The sequence below is a fragment of the Castor canadensis genome, chromosome 16, assembly GCF_047511655.1.
Source record: "Castor canadensis chromosome 16, mCasCan1.hap1v2, whole genome shotgun sequence".
Classification (NCBI taxonomy): Eukaryota; Metazoa; Chordata; class Mammalia; order Rodentia; family Castoridae; genus Castor; species Castor canadensis.
The window spans coordinates 66,023,626-66,040,913 of record NC_133401.1 but is presented as its reverse complement, the minus strand read 5'-3'; the positions used below and the strand labels follow the sequence as shown (position 1 = coordinate 66,040,913).

The following is a 17,288-nucleotide window of genomic DNA, read 5'->3' as shown; positions in this document are numbered from 1 at the left end:
TTAGACCATGTTTGATGGGCTGTCTCTGTTTTTATACAACTTACTGATTGGTTGTACCTTTCCTGGATCATGGTTTGAATTTCCTGCAATGGGGAAAATCTGTGCAAACTTGGCTTTTCCTTTCCTGTTCCAACTGAGCCCTCCAGTGGTCATGATCCACTCCACACATTCCATCTGTTCATTAGTATTCCTTTCTCCTCCATGTTTCCTTAAAATAGGGTCCTTCTTCACACACACACACACACACACACACACACACACACAGAGAGAGAGAGAGAGAGAGAGAGAGAGAGAGAGAGAGAGAGAGAGAGAGAAGAAAGAACAACAAAACCAATACTGGTTTTAGTGGGGAGAATGTCCTTTTGTAACTCTCTGATCTGGGAAGCATGGTAGAGGTGTCCCTGCCTATGTACTCATTGCTCTACCAGAAGATGGTGGTGCAGGCCATGGGTACATGACAGAGTCTAATTGAACATGGAGTAAAATTATATGGATGCCTGGTCCAGGTTACTAAGGGGCATTGGACAGTCAGGCAGCAGAGGATGGAACCCATGTTGTAAATTTGTGACATTCTGGCATGGAGATGAGAAGAAATTAATCTGGCTAGAACATTAATAAGGCACAGAGCAACGGCAAAAGGAATAACATAGATACTACAGGGCCCAAGAAGGATAGAAGCCAGCAGAGCCAAGATTATGTATTTTCCCATGACAGCCATCCTTTTTGGCTTCTCAAAGGATTGATGGGTTTTTTATGAATGTTAGGTTGAACTTGTCCTGATCTATTAATCCAAAAGCAACAGTCTTCCCCAAGCATAGCCCAGGATCCCCCTTGGACAGCAGGAAGCATATATAAAGCCTTACTGTTTTGTAACAACACTGTGGCCACAGTCTCTAGCAGTAAAAATAGCCAGCCCTGGACAAGGAGGATCCTGACCTGTATTCTAAGACTATGTTTTTGTGTGATGACCCAACAGTCATGCTCTCAGTTCCACAACATAGAGGCTCCAAAGGAAGCTATGGACAGCTGAGAAAGACACAGTAACAACAGAGAGCTGGAGGACGCTGTGCTCTGGGAATCCTGAAACCATTCTGTGGGGATTTGATGGGGTGTAGACTCAACCAGCTTCAGGAGGATCGAAGCAGAATTTTCAACCTGCTATGGGCCCAGTAAGCCCAACAAAGGCCTCTGTCCCACACAGGGGTGAGGTGTGAAACCATCTTTCCATGTCATGGCCAATTGTCATGGGCCTCTCCCCACGGGACTCCAGCCAAGTATCATCTGCCACTGAGATGGCCTTCCAACGCATCCTTTGCAGACTGGGGTGGTGAGCTGCCAGATCACCTGAAGCTGCCTGGAGAGGAGAAATCCCTTCCAAATCCATGGGGGAAACCTCAGAGACTGTTTCTTTCTGGGACTCATACAGTGTGTGACTGTGTTGGTAGTAAGGATGAGAATCACCTCCATTGCGTTCATTATTGCACAGTGGTTACTTGTTAGGAGAAACCAAAGTGGAACTTGCACAGTGGTTACTTGTTAGGAGAAACCAAAGTGGAAACACTGTTGTGGCCCTCGCAATCCTCAGAGGCCTCAGGTTCAGGCCTGCCCTGGCTGAGGAAGTGACTCCCGTGTGAACACTCATTGTTCAGGGACTGCAGCAGTGAGCAAAGGACACCGCTTGCCTTCAGGTAGCTTGCATTTGAGTAGTGACAATAAGAGTAGGTCATTTAGCAAGCAAAGTACTTATGAGTACACAGAAGAAAAGACAGAGAAGTGAAAGAAGGGGTGCTGGCATGTCAGACAGAAGAGGCGTGGACAGCTCCACTAGGAGAGTCTCACCTGGAACCAAAACATGAGAAAAGTCTGGGAATAGACCAGGCCTAGCCTGCTTTTCTTCTGATCCTCCTCCCTGCTACAATATCCTTATAAAAACCTCACCAAATCAGAATTGAAGGAACCTTCCTGAACCTGATTAAGGATATCTATCAAATACCTTTAGCAAACCGTATCCTTACCTGGGAAATATTTGAGGAATTTCTGTTAAAATCAGACAGGAGAGAACTCTGCTTCCTATTGCCAGTAACATTCTACCTTGTACTAGATGTCATGGACAGCACAGTCAGACAAGAAAAATAAATGAAAGAACAAAAAAGTGCAATGGAGAAGAAATTGTACTTTTATGTGCATGAAATTCTAGGATGTTTTCAGGTACACTAATCTAAGAAGAACTCAGTAAGCTGGCTGGATGAAAGGTCAAAAAACACATGGGAAAGAAGGAATGACTTAAGAAGTATATCCAAGTGTTGCAGGAACGGTGTCAGACTAGCAAGAACAAGACTCAAACCTAGGTGGTTGGAGGAAAGGAAAATTTATTATGCTAGTGGGCCAATACCCAGGATCTCTCCAAAAATGGCACCAGCCCTGCAGATCAAGGCTGCAGGGTTTTTATGTCTCAGAATGCGGAAGCAAGCAAGCGGGAAGAACAAAGCAGACGTGGCAGTTACCTTCTTGCTAGGAGGTTACAGCATATCATATTAGCATAAGGTTACAGCTTATCACACTAGCACATCTATAAAACCGGGGACAGGGAAGGGAGCACATCTGTGAAACCGGGTCCAACCGGTGGAGGGAGCTTGTCTTCAGATCTTTATCATTCCCTCCTCTTACTCTTCATAATCCCTTATGACCATTTCAGGGGAGTCATCTAGGGGCAGTCTTTAAAATTGTCTCACTAAGTGTAAGCTAACGGCTTTCATCCAGTTGCGAATGAACCTGGTGAGGAGTTTATCACACAAGGCCCTAACAGCAATAGCATAAGGAGCACAGTATGTGGGCCTCCAGGGGGGCTGTCCATGGGGCCAGCTCCTCCATCCTGTATTCCAAAATGTTTCCTTGTTTCTTTCCCTTGCCTTGATCCTCTCTAGTAATTGGCATGCATTTTCTCTCCCTATCCCTGACTAGTTTGCATAGAAGCAACATTCTTCCCCTAAAAACACGCAAATTCCTCCTTTTTCCACAGTAATGAGGTCTAAGACTCTATGGCTCTGTAAGACTACAGCCACCAGTGAGTCTGAGTCTGTAGGGTGACGATGCTCTGTTATACTAATCCTAAATCCTCACAGATTTGTTCAGACAGCTGGCTGTGTTGGACTTGTTGGAGGCCAATAGCAGTAGCTCCTGTGGTTGTTGCTCCTTCCAGGGCAATTCTCAGAAGTACCAGGAGAGCCTCTTCAACAAAAACTGCTGGGAAAACGGGTTAGCAGTCTGCAAAAAATTGAAACTAGATCCATGTATATCACCCTATACCAAGATTAACTCAAAATGGATCAAGGATCTTAATATCAGACCACAAACTCTAAAGTTGATACAGTAAAAAGTAGGAAATACTCTGGAGTTAGTAGGTATAGGTAAGAACTTTCTCAATGAAACCCCAGCAGCACAGCAACTAAGAGATAGCATAGATAAATGGGACCTCATACAGCTAAAAGGCTTCTGTTCATCAAAAGAAATGGTCTCTAAACTGAAGAGAACACCCACAGATCGATGCTGGACATCGATCTACCATTTGATCCAGCAATACCACTCTTGGGGATATACCCAAAAGACTGTTACTCCAGAGGCACATGCACATCCATGTTTATTGCAGCACTATTCACAATAGCCAAGTTATGGAAACAGCCAAGATGCCCCACCACTGACGAATGGATTACGAAAATGTGGTATCTATACACAATGGAATTTTATGCAGCCATGAAGAAGAACGAAATGTTATCATTCGCTGGTAAATGGATGGAATTGGAGAACATCATTCTGAGTGAGGTTAGCCTGGCCCAAATGACCAAAAATTGTATGTTCTTCCTCATATGTGGACATTAGATCAAGGGCAAACACAACAAGGGGATTGGACTATGAGCACATGATAAAAGTGAGAGCACACAAGGGAGGGGTGAGGATAGGTAAGACACCTAAAAAACTAGCTAGCATTTGTTGCCCTTAACACAGAGAAACTAAAGCAGATACCTTAAAAGCAACTGAGGCCAACAGGAAAAGGGGACCAGGGACTAGAGAAAAGGTTAGATCAAAAAGAATTAACCTAGAAGGTAACACACACGCACAGGAAATCAATGTGAGTCAATGCCCTGTACAGCTATCCTTATCTCAACCAGCAAAAACCCTTGTTCCTTCCTATTATTGCTTATACTCTCTCTTCAACAAAATTAGAGATAAGGGCAAAATAGTTTCTGCCGGGTATTGAGGGGGTAAGGGGGAGAGGGAGGGGGCGGAGTGGGTGGTAAGGGAGGGGGTGGGGGCAGGGGGGAGAAATGACCCAAGCCTTGTATGCACATATGAATAATAAAACAATAAATAAAAAAAAAAAGAAGTACCAGGAGGAGGATGGGGTCCTGTTGGAAACGGGTCTGGTTGTCAGCTTATTGGTTTAGGTATTGAGCAACTTCAGTCCTGGGAAGTATGTTCAGATCTGGTCAAGTTCCCCTCCCCTCCCTCATAACAGGTGTGAATCCCGCCCTGACAGGCAAAGTAAGTCCCATTAGGTGCTTTGACTCCTTTTACCAGATTGGTGCAATTACCAAAGCCTTTAGTTTCTCCAATTATTTAGATAGCTGGGCCTGTGAGACAGGTATTGTCATTTTGGATTGAGTTGTCCAGGCCCAGCTCATGTATCTCAGACATATTAGTCAGGCCCACCCCGGCATATGACACTTGGCCGGGCCTCAGGTAAATCCAATAGCCTAGTTCAGGGTCTGCTCATTGTACTAGCTGGTGGCTGCTGGTGGCCAAAGCTATCATTTTCATGAGAGGGCTGTTGAGGTGTTACGGAGGCTGATCAGTCCCATCCGAGGAGGGAGGGAGGATTTTCCCCTGTGCCCAGGGGTCCAAGGAGCTAATTTTACTAACTGGAGAGAGACGTTTGCTGCTTTAATCTCAAGCCTAAGGATCTTTAAGACTGCAGGGTCTCCCCAATGATTTTCGAGGAATCCTCCCAGCCCAAAGACCCCAGTTCCCCATCGTTGTGGTTCATCTATTGTTAATTGGAAGAGGTCTCCCTTTCCTGCTCCCTGTGCCTTAGATCGCTCACTCAGGTTGAAGAGGTTTGAAGACAGCCTCTGACTACTGACACCCTGGCTTTTGGGGGCTCCCCTTTTCAAGCCTCTGGAGAGGCAAAAATCTTGACACTTGACCAGTGTCATAGAAAGGATCAAGAAGGCCCCCCAGAGTCATTCCTGTTCCAAGGTGGTCAGCCAAACAAATTGGATAGGCGATCTCTGGATGGGCCAGAGCAAGTCAGGGTAGAGGGCCCCAGTTGGGCCCATCTTCTGGCCTCTGGAACTGGGCAATACCTAAAGGAGACAAGACAAGGGCTGACAAAAGCACAGATGGTGCATTTAATTAATACAGTTCCCTCTTCTCCTTCCAAGAGTTTGACCTCCCATATCAGTTTATGAGAGACCTCAGCTGGGTCTGGAGGGTTTGTTTGTGAGTCATTTGTTATTATTACAGCTGTGAGTAGAATCAGTAGGTCTGTGTGGGACCTCATTGGCACTCCCTTGGGTCAAGGTCAGTTTCAACGGCTGGTCTGGGTTGGCTGGGGATTTCCACTTCAGGCTTGGATCCTCCACTGGCTTGCTGTGCGTGTGCTGAATCCATGGTTTCAGTCCTGCAACCTTAGGGGTTAGAATAACTTGGTAAGGTCCCTCCCTTCGGGGGTCTACACTCCCTCTAATTGGGGTTTTGTCCCAAACCCAGTCCCCCGGGCTCCATGGATGCAAATGCTCAAGGGTCACAGGGGCAGGCTCCAGGGGTCGAGGGGCCAGGCAATCTCCCTGGAAGCATGCACCAAGCCTTTCAGGAACTTGTGGAGGCTGATCTGTCCATACCTCCTGAAGCTCTCCAGCCTGTGCAGGTATTAGTGGTGGCGGCCATCCATACAGGACCTCAAAGGGAGAGAGAGTGCATTTTCTGGGTGTACACCTAAATTTGAACAGTGCCAAGGGTAATACATCTGGCCAGGGTAGCCCTGTCTTGACATTGTTTTGCTAGTGTTGTCTTGATAGTCTTGTCCATCCTTTCCACTCAGTCTGATGATTGGGGGTGATACCAGCTGTGCAAATGCCAGGTCAGCCCAACTGCATGAGATATGCTTTTGACCACCTGGCTGATGAAGGCAGGCCCGTTGTCTGACCCAATGCTGCTAGGTACCCAGAACCGAGGAATAATTTCCTTGGCTAGCACTCTTAGGGTTTTTTTTTTTTTTTTTTTTTTTTGGCAGCACTGGGGTTTGAACTCAGGGTCTCATACTTGCTGGGCGGGTGCTCTACCACTTGAGCCACTCTGCCAGCCCATTGGCTAGCACTCTTGACACCTCTGTGGCCTTTTCTGTATGGGTGGGATTTGCCTCTACCCAGCCTGTGAAAGTGCAGACCACCACAGGAGGTACTATTAAATTTTACTTGGTTGGATCTCAGTGAAGTCCATCTCTAAGTGTTGGAATGGGTAGACCTCTTTTTTTCTGAGAGAGCAGTGGGGGGCTTAGGTCCCTGTCCTGGGTTATGTTGGGTCCAGCACAGGCAAGTCTTGCTGGCCAACTGAGTCAAAGTTGCCAATCAGGGAATGACCAGGTATTTGTGTAACAGTCTTTGGAGGGAGGTTTTGCCCAAATGGATGATGTCGTGTGCCAGCCTTGCCAGGCCCGGGGCTGTCTTTTCTGGTATTAGCATCCTTCTCTCTGGGGTTATGAACCAGCCTTCTGAGTTCTTTAGTCCCTGTTTCATGGGCCTGTTCTCTCTCTTGCGCACTGTACTCCAGTCAGTCCGGGAGGACAGGGAGGGTGAAGCATACTTTAGCTGGAATAGCATCTTCCTTTTGTACTTCTTCTGAGAGAGCTGCTTCTTTTGCTATCCTGTCCACCAATCGGTTTCCCTGGCTGATCTTGTCTGGTCAGTTGGTATGGGCTGGACAATGGATGATGGCAATGGCTTGGGGCTTCCAGACTGCCTTTAACAACTCTAAGATTTGTTGACTCTTTTTGATTTCTTTACCTCCAGATGTCAATAGGCCTTTCTCTTTGTAAATGGCCCCATGGATATGCAAGGTTGCAAAGGTGTAACGTGAGTCAGTGCAAATGTTGGCTCTTTTTCCATCTGCTAGGGTGCGGGCCCTGGTGAGGACATATAACCCTGCTGTTGGGCTGACCAATGGCCTGGCAGATGTCCATGTTCCACTACTTGTGGACGGTGGTCCAGTTTCCTCCCTCTTGTAGGCTCCGGCTTCTATTAGTGAAGCACTCCAGGTTGGCCTTGGGAATGGCGGTGTCTATGAGGTTGGGCCAGGAAGAAAAGAGTTTGTCTAGAATCTCCTTGCAGGAGTGGAGAGGTTCTCCCTCCTCTTCTGGAAAATATGTGGTGGGATTGAGAGTCCTCACTGTTTCAACTTATACCCGGGGGTTCTCGCCCAATAAAGCCTGATATCTGGCCACTCATTCTGCGGTCACCCATTGACTGGCAGTGCCATTGAGCAGAGACGTTACTTTATGGGGAATCTGGAGCAGGATGACTTTCCCAGAGTCAGTTTATCTGCTTCTTGCATTAAGAGGACCACTGCTGCCAATGCCCGGAAGTATGGGGGGCCAACCTGAGGCCACGGGGTCTAATTTCTTGGAGGTTAATGGCTGGTTCCATGGCCCCAGTGACTGGGTCAGGACTCCTAATCCTATGCCTCCCTTCTCATGGATGTAGCGGTGCAAAGGGCAAGTGATGTCCTGGACAGCCAGGGCCGGTGCCTCACCCAGGTGTCGTTTAACTTTTTGGAATGTATCCTCTTGGTCAGGGCCCCAGTGCAATGGTCCTATGGGGTTCCCCTTTAGTGCCACATACAGTGGCCCAGCAGTGACCAAGGATCCAGGGATCCATAGGCGGCAGAAGCCCTCGGTGCCCAGAAACTCCCGGATCTGTCTCCAGGACTCTGGGCATGGGTACCAGAGGATCACTTCTCTTCTCCCAGTTCCCAGCCTCTTTTCCCTTGGTTCAGGTGATAGCCAAGCATATGACCTCCTCTGGACAGATTTGTGCTTTCTTTTGTGAGACTTTGTATCCTGCTTCCTGCAGAAATTGGAGTAGTTCTTCTGGTCCATTTTTGCAGGCCTCTAGGGTGGGGGCTGCTAAGAGTATGTCATCTACATACTGGAGGATAGTGCAGTCTTTTGGTCGGCAGTTTTCAAGGTCCCTGGCTAAGGCGTCCCCAAAGATAGTGGGGGAATTTTTGAAGCCCTGTGGAAGTCTACTCCAGATTAATTGTCTTTTTGCTCCAGTGTCAGGGTCCTCCCATTCGAATGTGAATGGGGGCTGGCTAGCTTCCACCAGTTGCAGGCAGAAGAAGGCATCCTTAAGGTCCAGACATGTGAATGCCCTAGTGGTGGGAGGAATCAAACTCAGCAGAGTGTGTGGGTTGGGGACGACAGGATGAATAGGCTCTGTTGCCTCATTCACCTGGCGCAGATCTTGAACTGGTCGATAATCACTGGACCTGGCTTTTTGACAGGGAGTAAAGGGGTTTTCCAGGCCAACTGCACTTCCCTCAGGATTCCCTGGTCCCATAGGCATTGACCGTGTAGCCCGATTCCCTTCTGGGCCTCTAAAGGTATCGGATATTGTCTTTGATGTCCAGGGTTAGCTCCTGGTTTGACCATGGCCAATATTGGGGGATGTCCTGTTTCCAGCCCAATTCACCCATCCTGGTCCCAAATGCTTGGGAACCACTTTATGAGGTGATCTAGGAATGGTTGAGGACCAATGGGTTTATTGTCCCTGGGGGTGTGTATGTGCCACTCTTCAAGACTGACCACCAAGGTTAGCACCAGCAAGGCGCTCATGTAGGCAGTACCAGACCCATAGATACAGTGGTGCCTAGTTTAGAAAGTAAGTCTCTTCCCAGAAGGGGGCCTGAAGCTTCTGGCACACACAGAAACCAATGCCTGACCCAGTGTCCACCAACCATGCAGTCTTGCGGTTCGCAGAATCAGTCCTTCTTGGTGTTTCCGGTGGCCCCTATAATGGTGATTGAGTCCTTGGTGAGCCAACTGGTTGGTGTGGTCATGGTAGAAATGGCTGCCTCAGTGTCCAGAATGAAGGCTATTTGGCAGCCCTCAATGTCAATTTTGACCATGGGCTCCTGAGAGCCAATCAAAAGGGAGCCCAGTTACCCTCAGTCGGATTCGTCTCCCCAGGCTGTGTTTGTCTCTAGGTTTCAGGCTTCCTTGGATTTGGCAGCAGCCACTGTCACTCTTTCTTTTTCCTTTTTTTTTTTGCTTGTTAGGGCACTCATTTTTCCAATGTCCCTCCTCCTTACAGTAGGCACACTGGTTTTTTCCCAGAGGGTTTCTCCATTCTCTCCTGTTGGGGCCTCCCTTCTGGCCTCTGGTCTTCCCGTCTCCTTCCTTGAGGGCCATAGCCAGGATCTTTGCCTTTTTTTCCAGATATTTTTCTTTCTCTCTCTTGGCCATCTCCTCTCAGTTTGCTACTACTTTGGTTGCTATACTAATGAGTTGGTCAATATTGGCACCTGAAAAGCCCTCCATCTTTTGTAGCTTTCGGCAAACATCAGAGGCAGACTGTTGGACAAAGGTAGTGTTGATCATAGACTGGTTATTGGAGGCTTCAGGGTCAAATGGAGTATACCAATGATAAGCATCGCATAACCAGTCATAGAATTGGCTAGGCAGCTAGCTTATCAGGCTTCTGTGTGACTTCACTGACCCTGGCAAGGTTGGTTGCTCCTCGTGCCCCCTGGTGGGCTCCCTCCAGGATGGCTTGTCTCATACGCTGGATCAGTTGGAGCCCAGCGGGGGTGTTTGGATCCCTGTCCTGTCTGGTGTCCAGGATCCTCTCATCTGCCCATCACTCTGGATTTGCATTCTGAGGTGGAGCTTGGGTAACTAGCCATGCTCTGGCTGCTTGGTATGCTCACCGGCACTCATCAGAAGTGAAGAGGGTAGACATGAGATGATGGCAATCATCCCAGTTGGGTTGGTGGCTGTGCATGATGTTGGTCAAGAGCTCGATTACAGCCTGTGGTTCCTCTGAGTATGCTGGGGTGTGCTGCCACCAGTTCAGGAGGTCAGTGGTAGTTAAGGGCTGGTACACATGCTGCATGGGTCTATCCATTTATGACCCGTCTGCCTGGGGTAATGGTGGCCCCAGAGTCTTGAGCAGAGGGCACAGTGCCACAGCTGGGGTTTCTGCCTCCTTGCTTATTAGCTTCCCAGAGTTCAGTGACCTTCCCCAATGACTCATATCTTTCTCTGAGGCCATTGAAAGCAAAGGGGGGTATAACAAGGGAGCCGTTGGATGACATGGGTGGGAGGTCGACTCTGATGCCTCCTCCTTTCTGTTGGGGTCCTCTGAGTCAGACTCAGGTCTTGGAGAGGCTGGGGCAGTGAGGCAAACCAGAGGAACATATGGTGGCGGGTCTGGCAGCTCAGGTTCCAAGGTGTGGTGGACTTCAATTTTTTTTTCTTTTACTTTTCCATTAACAGAATGGTTGTGTCTCTCCGGGGTGCATGAAAACATAGCCAATCAGGTGGGCGGGTGGCCAGGATGTACCAGGAGTCAATGTAAGAAAACTGGTTTGGATGACCTGGATCCCCAAAGACTATGTCTGTCACTCAGGCAATAGTGGCTAGGTCCAGTGTGCCCTCTGTGGGCCATCCTACATTGAAGGTGAGCCATTCTACCTCACAAAAGCTCGGCTTCATGTGGACTCCATAGTCACCCGAGAAGCTGTCCCCAAAGTTAGCAAGCATGATGGTCTGAGCACCATCGGGCACTTTGACCCAGAGGAACCCATTTTATATATGCCTGGTGACTATCGATGCCACAGGACAGACAAAAGGAAGGGGGTGCCTCTCAATGAGAGGCCACACAGGTGCTCGTCTGGTCACAACCCCAGGCAATGGGGTCGGGTGTGGCTTGGCTGTAGTGGGTTCAGCCCATCAGGGTGACTTACTATTGGATGCTAGCCCGATCCCACCATGGACCGTGTGCCAATCACCGTGAAATCACAGATCAAGCCACTCGGATTCCATAGCCTTTAGGGGACCTTAGAGGTACCCAGCCATGGAGCCACAAATTCGAGTCTGAAATGCAAGGGAGTCAAGCTGTCCAAGGAAATGATGAGGGAAACAAAGTCACTGAGACCACTTTGCAGGAAGCAGGAACTTTATTATGCTAGCAGACTCAGGGGAGATAAATTCTCAAAGCCCTGAGCCAGGATCAGTGTCAGTAGATGAGTTATTTACCTCCAGGGGGATTTTGCAGTGTGTGGTTCACAGGTGGTCAGAAAGACAAGTCAGTAAAGAGAAACAAGCTGGTACAGAGTTTCCCCTCAACCTCCCTACAGACTGTGGTCACAGTTACAGGAAACCTTGCAGAGCCTAGCTGGAGGTCTGTGACACTTTTGAGCTTGCAGAAAGCTGCTTGTAGTCCCCAGAGTAGGGAATTCAAGGCAAATTCTAGACACACAGTAAATCCCAGAAAAATAGCCATGTTGGCTCCAAAGAAGCCGCTCACTCACACACCATTCACTCAGAGTTTAAAACAATCAGTTCCTATTTATTTTCTCCTAAAATCCTGGCATGCTCTAGTTCCAGTTGACTGGAATCAAATTGGTCACAGAGTAAGGGAAGGGGTCATCCTGGATACTCTTCAGGGTTCGGATGGCTCCTTATACTGAATACCCCAGGGCTTCCTACCTGGTGCACACATCTGGCACAGGTCTCCGTTTCACTCTACCAGTCTGAGGACCCGGTCCATGGCTCCACAGGCTCTCTCAGTCGTCTGGAAGGAAATCCCGGAATCACATCAGGAGTGCACACTTCCCGGTACAGAAACCCACACAGGCTGCAGTGTCCAGGAGTTGGGACCCGTTACCCAATAAGGCTCAGTGGTCTGATCTCGCTGGGGCCTCCAAAATGTTGTGGGAAGAATGTCAGACAAGTGAGAACAAGACTCAAACCCAGGTGGCTGGAGGAAATGAAGATTTATTACGCTAGCAGGCCAGCACCCTAGATCTCTCCAAAAATGGCACTGGCCCTGCAGCCCTGGGCTGTGGGGTGTGTATGCCTCAGAATGTAGAAACAAGCAAGTGGGAAGAACAAAAGCAAACCTGGCAGTTAGCCTCTGGTTAGGAGGTTACAACATATCATACTAGCAGAGGGTTACAACTTATCACATTGCCACAAGATTACAGCATACCACACTAGCACATCTGTGAAACCAGGCCCGGCTGGGGGAGGGAGCTTGCCTTCAGCTCTTTCCCTGGGATTCTTTATCACAAGGAGGATGTAGCTTGGCGGTAGAGCACTTGCCTAGCATGTCAGAAGCACCCTGGATTAATTCCCAGCATTGAAAACTCAAAAGAGAACAAAAGACAAAAATTACGAATCCAGGAGGGAAGATGGGACCCAGGGCTTTAGGCAGGTGTGTGGTTTAATCCCACCTAACCCCCAAAAAATGTTAAATGAAAAGAAAAAGGTGGGGAGACTTGGCGTACCTGTAATCCAGTAATCTCAGCACTTCAAAGGCTCTGGAAGGAAGATCAAAAGTTCAAGTCCAGGCTGGTGGAGTGGCTTGAGTGGTTTAAGTGGCAGAGCGCCTGCCTAGCAAACATTGAGGCTCTGAGTAGTAGCCAAAACAATAAAATGAGAAAGGAGCGAGTTCAAAGTCTGCTGGGGCTACACACTGGACTCCCTCCCATAGCCCTCCCCCCACCTGCCAAGAAGAAGTGTTGCGGGAGTTTGCTAGCTGAGATAGGGGACTCTTGAGGCAATTAGCAGGAAACAACGTTTTATTGTGCCAGCACAGACTCAGCAGACTCCTGTCCAAGGCTCTGCCCCGAGAACAAAGGGGTCTCACCTTGTATACCCTTGCAAGCAGGTTATAGAAGCAAGAAGCAAGGTCTAATCCATATATGGTTATATTTAATTTTATTGTCTACTTTACCCTAGTGCTATGAGACTTTCCCCTCCCTGGTGCCATGTGATCTTCCTCATGTTCAGATATCTCAGGTTTTTATCTCTCTGCTATGCTATCCCTACCTCCTGTTACTTTCTCAGGACTCAGGCCCAGTCTATTTTCTATTGATCCTCCTCCCTGCTACAGAAGAACAGCAGCAACAAACCATCTGTGGTAAATAAAGTAAAATCTTATCTATTGCATCTGGATGCTACATTGTTTTCTTTCAAAGAATGGCTCTACCCTTCCACCTTGCAAGGATACAGTAACCAAGGTTGCAGTTAGAGGGAGAATGCAAAACAAGCCCTCTGCACATTGAAGTTCCCCTAGGCCTGATCAAGCACTTGCCAACCTGCACAACTGTGAGAAATAAATTTCTGTGGACTACAAATGACCCTGTCTATTTTGTTATGGCAGCACCAAGGAGCTGACCCACCCTTATATGCCCCCATTTCTCACTCCTTTCTTTGCTATAATTCTTGGCTGATGGTTTTGTCCTTCATCACTTTAAATATACCAACCCACTGCCTTCTGAGTTCTAAGGCTACTTTCTCTCTTCTCTCTCTCTCTCTCTCCCTCTCCCCATTACACATTAATAACATAATACCATGTTCCATGGTGTCTGATTGAGCAGAGGTTTTTGTTATACTAGCATGTTGAGGGGAGACGCTACCATTCTTTAGACTCAATCACTCCAGGTTTAAAGACAAAGGAATTGAATACCTTGAGTGCAGATAGGACGAGGTCTTTAAAAGCTGAAGTTATCACAGATTTTCACACTCCAAATGATGAGGCCATTGAAGACTGGTTTCAATTTCTCAGGAGTAAAGGCCAGTCTCCATGACCCATCTAAGCCAAACACTGTTAGAGTTTGTTACCTTTTGGTTTTTGTTTTTTTTTTTTTAAGTTGTGATGGTCTTTGGACCAAGGAGACAAGCACCATGGGGTGCACCCAACTGTGATTGGTCCATTTGTTTGACCTCACCAAAGGGCCATTGTGAGTAAGGCCAACTGCCATTGAGCAGGTATATAAGGAGTTTGCCTGAGCTGGCTTTTTGTCCATATAGCACAGGAAGCTCTTGGTGGTGACTCACTGAACAAATATAAAGCTGGTTGACAGTGTTTTGGATTTTGGTTTTTGGTCTTTGTTTTTTCTTTTCTGTTTTTCCTTATATCTTTCAATTTTATGTACATTTTGACTTGATTTTTTAAATTGTTTTTTACTTTCTTCCTTTTTCTGGCACATTTTCTTCTTTTTTTTTACTCAGCATTGTTTTTTGTTTTTATTCTTGGGTATGTTTAATTGCTCTTTTTTTCTATTTGGATATTTCATTTGTTTCTTGCTTTAAATTCAGTAATAATGCCACAAGCACTGTGTCCAGGGAGGGATCAGGGGCTGACATCACAGCACCTTCTCAGTGCCAACTTTACTGATGCAGAGATCCTCAAGGCTCAGTATAGGATCCTAAGGACCACAGGGAAGGCTGCTTTGGCTATGTAAGGTTAGCATATCATCGTCTCATGGGAACCAAGGTTGGAATGAAACTGCAGCAGAAGTGGGAGAAAAGCTCCTACAATGCAAATGAAATGTCAATACTGAAGACACTGTACCACCCTAAAATCATCAGACTCTTCAGGTGATGGAAACAGTGGACCATGTCTACCTGGTCATGGAACATGTCACTGGACAGCAGCTCTAGCAGCATATCATAGACTACCAACACCTGTGTGCGGATGAGGCCTGCAGCATATTCAAGCACTTAGCGTGTGCAGTGAAATACTGCCACAAAAGAGGCATGGTACCCAGAAACCTGAAAGTGGACATCCTGCTAGATGCCCAAGGCAAAGTGAAGGTCATTGACTTTGGCCTTGGCACCAGGTAATTGATTGGAGAGGAGCTGACAGATGGGTGTGGTGCTTTTACACACCTGGCATGGAAGTCATCCTGCGTCTACCCTATGATGGCCCAAGGGTGGATGTCTGGACCCTAGATATTGTCCTCTACGGTATGGTGACGGGAACCTTGCCCTTTACAGGGGAGACCATTTTGCAGGTGAAGTGTATAATCCTAGAATTAAGGTATAACATACTCTCATACCTTTCCATGTGATTGTTCAAATGCTCACAAAAAACCCTAGCGAGAGGCCCACTCTAGACCAGTGTGGGGCACCCTTGATAAGCCAAGGGGAGGAAGGATCACCTAGTCCTGCTGTTGAGACTCTGCCCAAACGCCTGGACCCTGCAATCCTGGCAGCCGTGTGTGACCTGGGTTATTATCCAGGTGAAATATGTCAGTCTGTATGACAGAGAACACTTGGAAAGGTGATGGCCACCTACCTCCTTTGAGAGAACAGGTGTGCCAGGGGTTTAGATTCAATGCCCTCATTAAATCACCACTGTGCCCAGAGTTTGTGCCTACCCCATTCCCCACAGATCCTTCTACCTTCACTCCTGACCCTGAGGAGAGCTAGTGAGCCTGCTCTTCTACCAAACTTCACCTTGTCCTCTGAAGACGAGAAGGCAGGACACATAGACAGAAGATGATCCAGCACACCTAATATTCCAGTCTGCATCCTGCTGAGGACCACCCCCAACACAGGCACACTCCCCCAACATGGTCCTGTGGCTGCCCCACCCCACGGGGAAGGTAGAGAGTGGTATGTTCTGTGAGGGCATGTCCTCCAAAGACCATGCCTTTACCAGTGTGCAACCCCATGATGGGGTCACACCCAGTGGCATCCTCTTCCAGCAAGGATTGTGAACTGTATTTAAGGCTATATTGCTGTGTGCAGACCCAAATTCACAGCCTCAGTTCCACAACATGTTGGCTCCAAGAAAGCTAAGGACAGCTGAGAAAAATGAACAGAGAGCCAGAGGACCCTGTGCTCTGTGGATCTTGAAACCATGCTGGAGGGCTTGACGGGGTGTAGACTCAACCAGCTGCAGGAAGGAGCCAAACAAAACTTTCAAGCTGCTGTAGGGCCAACAAGCCAAGCAAAAGCCTCTGTCCAGCACAGGAGTGAGATGTGCAAACCATCTTCCCCTGTAATGGCAAATTCCCATGGGGCTCTCCCCATGGGATTCCAGTCAAGTATCATGTGCCATCAATATGGCCTTCCAATGCATCTTTGCAGAGCACGGTGGTGAGTGGTAAGGTCACCTGAAGGTGTCTGGAGAGGAGAAATCCCTTCCAAATCTATGCTGCGAACCTCAGAGACTGTTTTTTTCTGAGACTCGTATACAGTTTGTGACTGTGTTGGTAGAAAGGATGACTGTCACCTAGAATGATTCATTATTATGGAGTAAGGATTTGTTAAGGGAAGCCAAATGGAAACATTGTCATTGGCCTCAAGTCTCTCAGAGGCCCTCAGCATTGGGCCTACTGTGCCTGAGTCAGTGATCCCTCTGTGAGCTCATGTTCATCCAGGACCTGCAGCAGTGAGCAAAACATAACACTTGCCTTCAGGTAGCTTGCATTCCAGTTGGTGACAATAAAATCAGGTCATTTAGCAAGCAAGTGCTTGTAAGTGCAAAGGAGAAAAGGCAGAGAAGGGAAATAGCGACTGCTACTATGTCAGACAGAGAGACATAGATGTCACTACTAGGAACATCTCACCTGGAACCAAAACATGAGAAGACTGGGAATAGACCAGGCACATACTTTTTCAAGTGCCCTTAAGGCTTCAAATCAATACCTAAAACAGAACTTTCTGCTCTGTTCCCCAAAGTGCTGCTCCTGAAATTCAGTATTTCCAGGCCTGTGAGCTGTGTGCAGAAGGTCTTCCTCTGCAACCTCCACTTTGCTTCCTGGCATCAACATAGACTGGACCTGCTCCAGCTTGCATCCTTTCCACCTGTCAGTCAGAATGCCAGTCCTCTTCACCTCCCAGTGAACAGCACAGGACCTGTGGCTGTGGAGGAGAGCAGTGAGAGTCACCCAAGGTGGAGAGGAAATCTTAAATTCTAGCATCCTAAATTCCCTCATCCAAGATAGCATGATGAGCTGAGTGGTGCCTCCAAAGGAGCCCAGGTGCTAGTGCTCAATAGTACTGGGCAGAGCAGGAGGTCTCTCTAGTGTTGATTGGGGATTCTGGAGTTTGAGTCATAGGTGGTGACCTGGCCAAACCTTCCCTGCCACCTATCTGCAAATGTGGGGAGAAATTAATTATATAAGATACTTAGGAGAGTGAAATTCCCAAAGGTGTGGCTGAGGATGTAGCAGGCCTTGGGTTCCATGTGCACCACCAATTGAAACAGGACTGG

The 17,288-nt window shown here is 47.8% G+C and overlaps 1 long non-coding RNA gene across 2 annotated transcripts in view; it reads right to left on the bottom strand.

Moving 5' to 3' along the window:
* The window catches only part of LOC141417960 (uncharacterized), a 66,666-nt gene that overhangs the window by 5,298 nt on the left and 44,080 nt on the right, over nt 1-17,288 (bottom strand). For both annotated transcript variants that reach the window (XR_012442558.1, XR_012442557.1), the window contains exon 3: nt 11,765-16,936. This is a non-coding gene — a long non-coding RNA (uncharacterized lncRNA). The remainder of the gene's footprint in view (nt 1-11,764; nt 16,937-17,288) is intronic.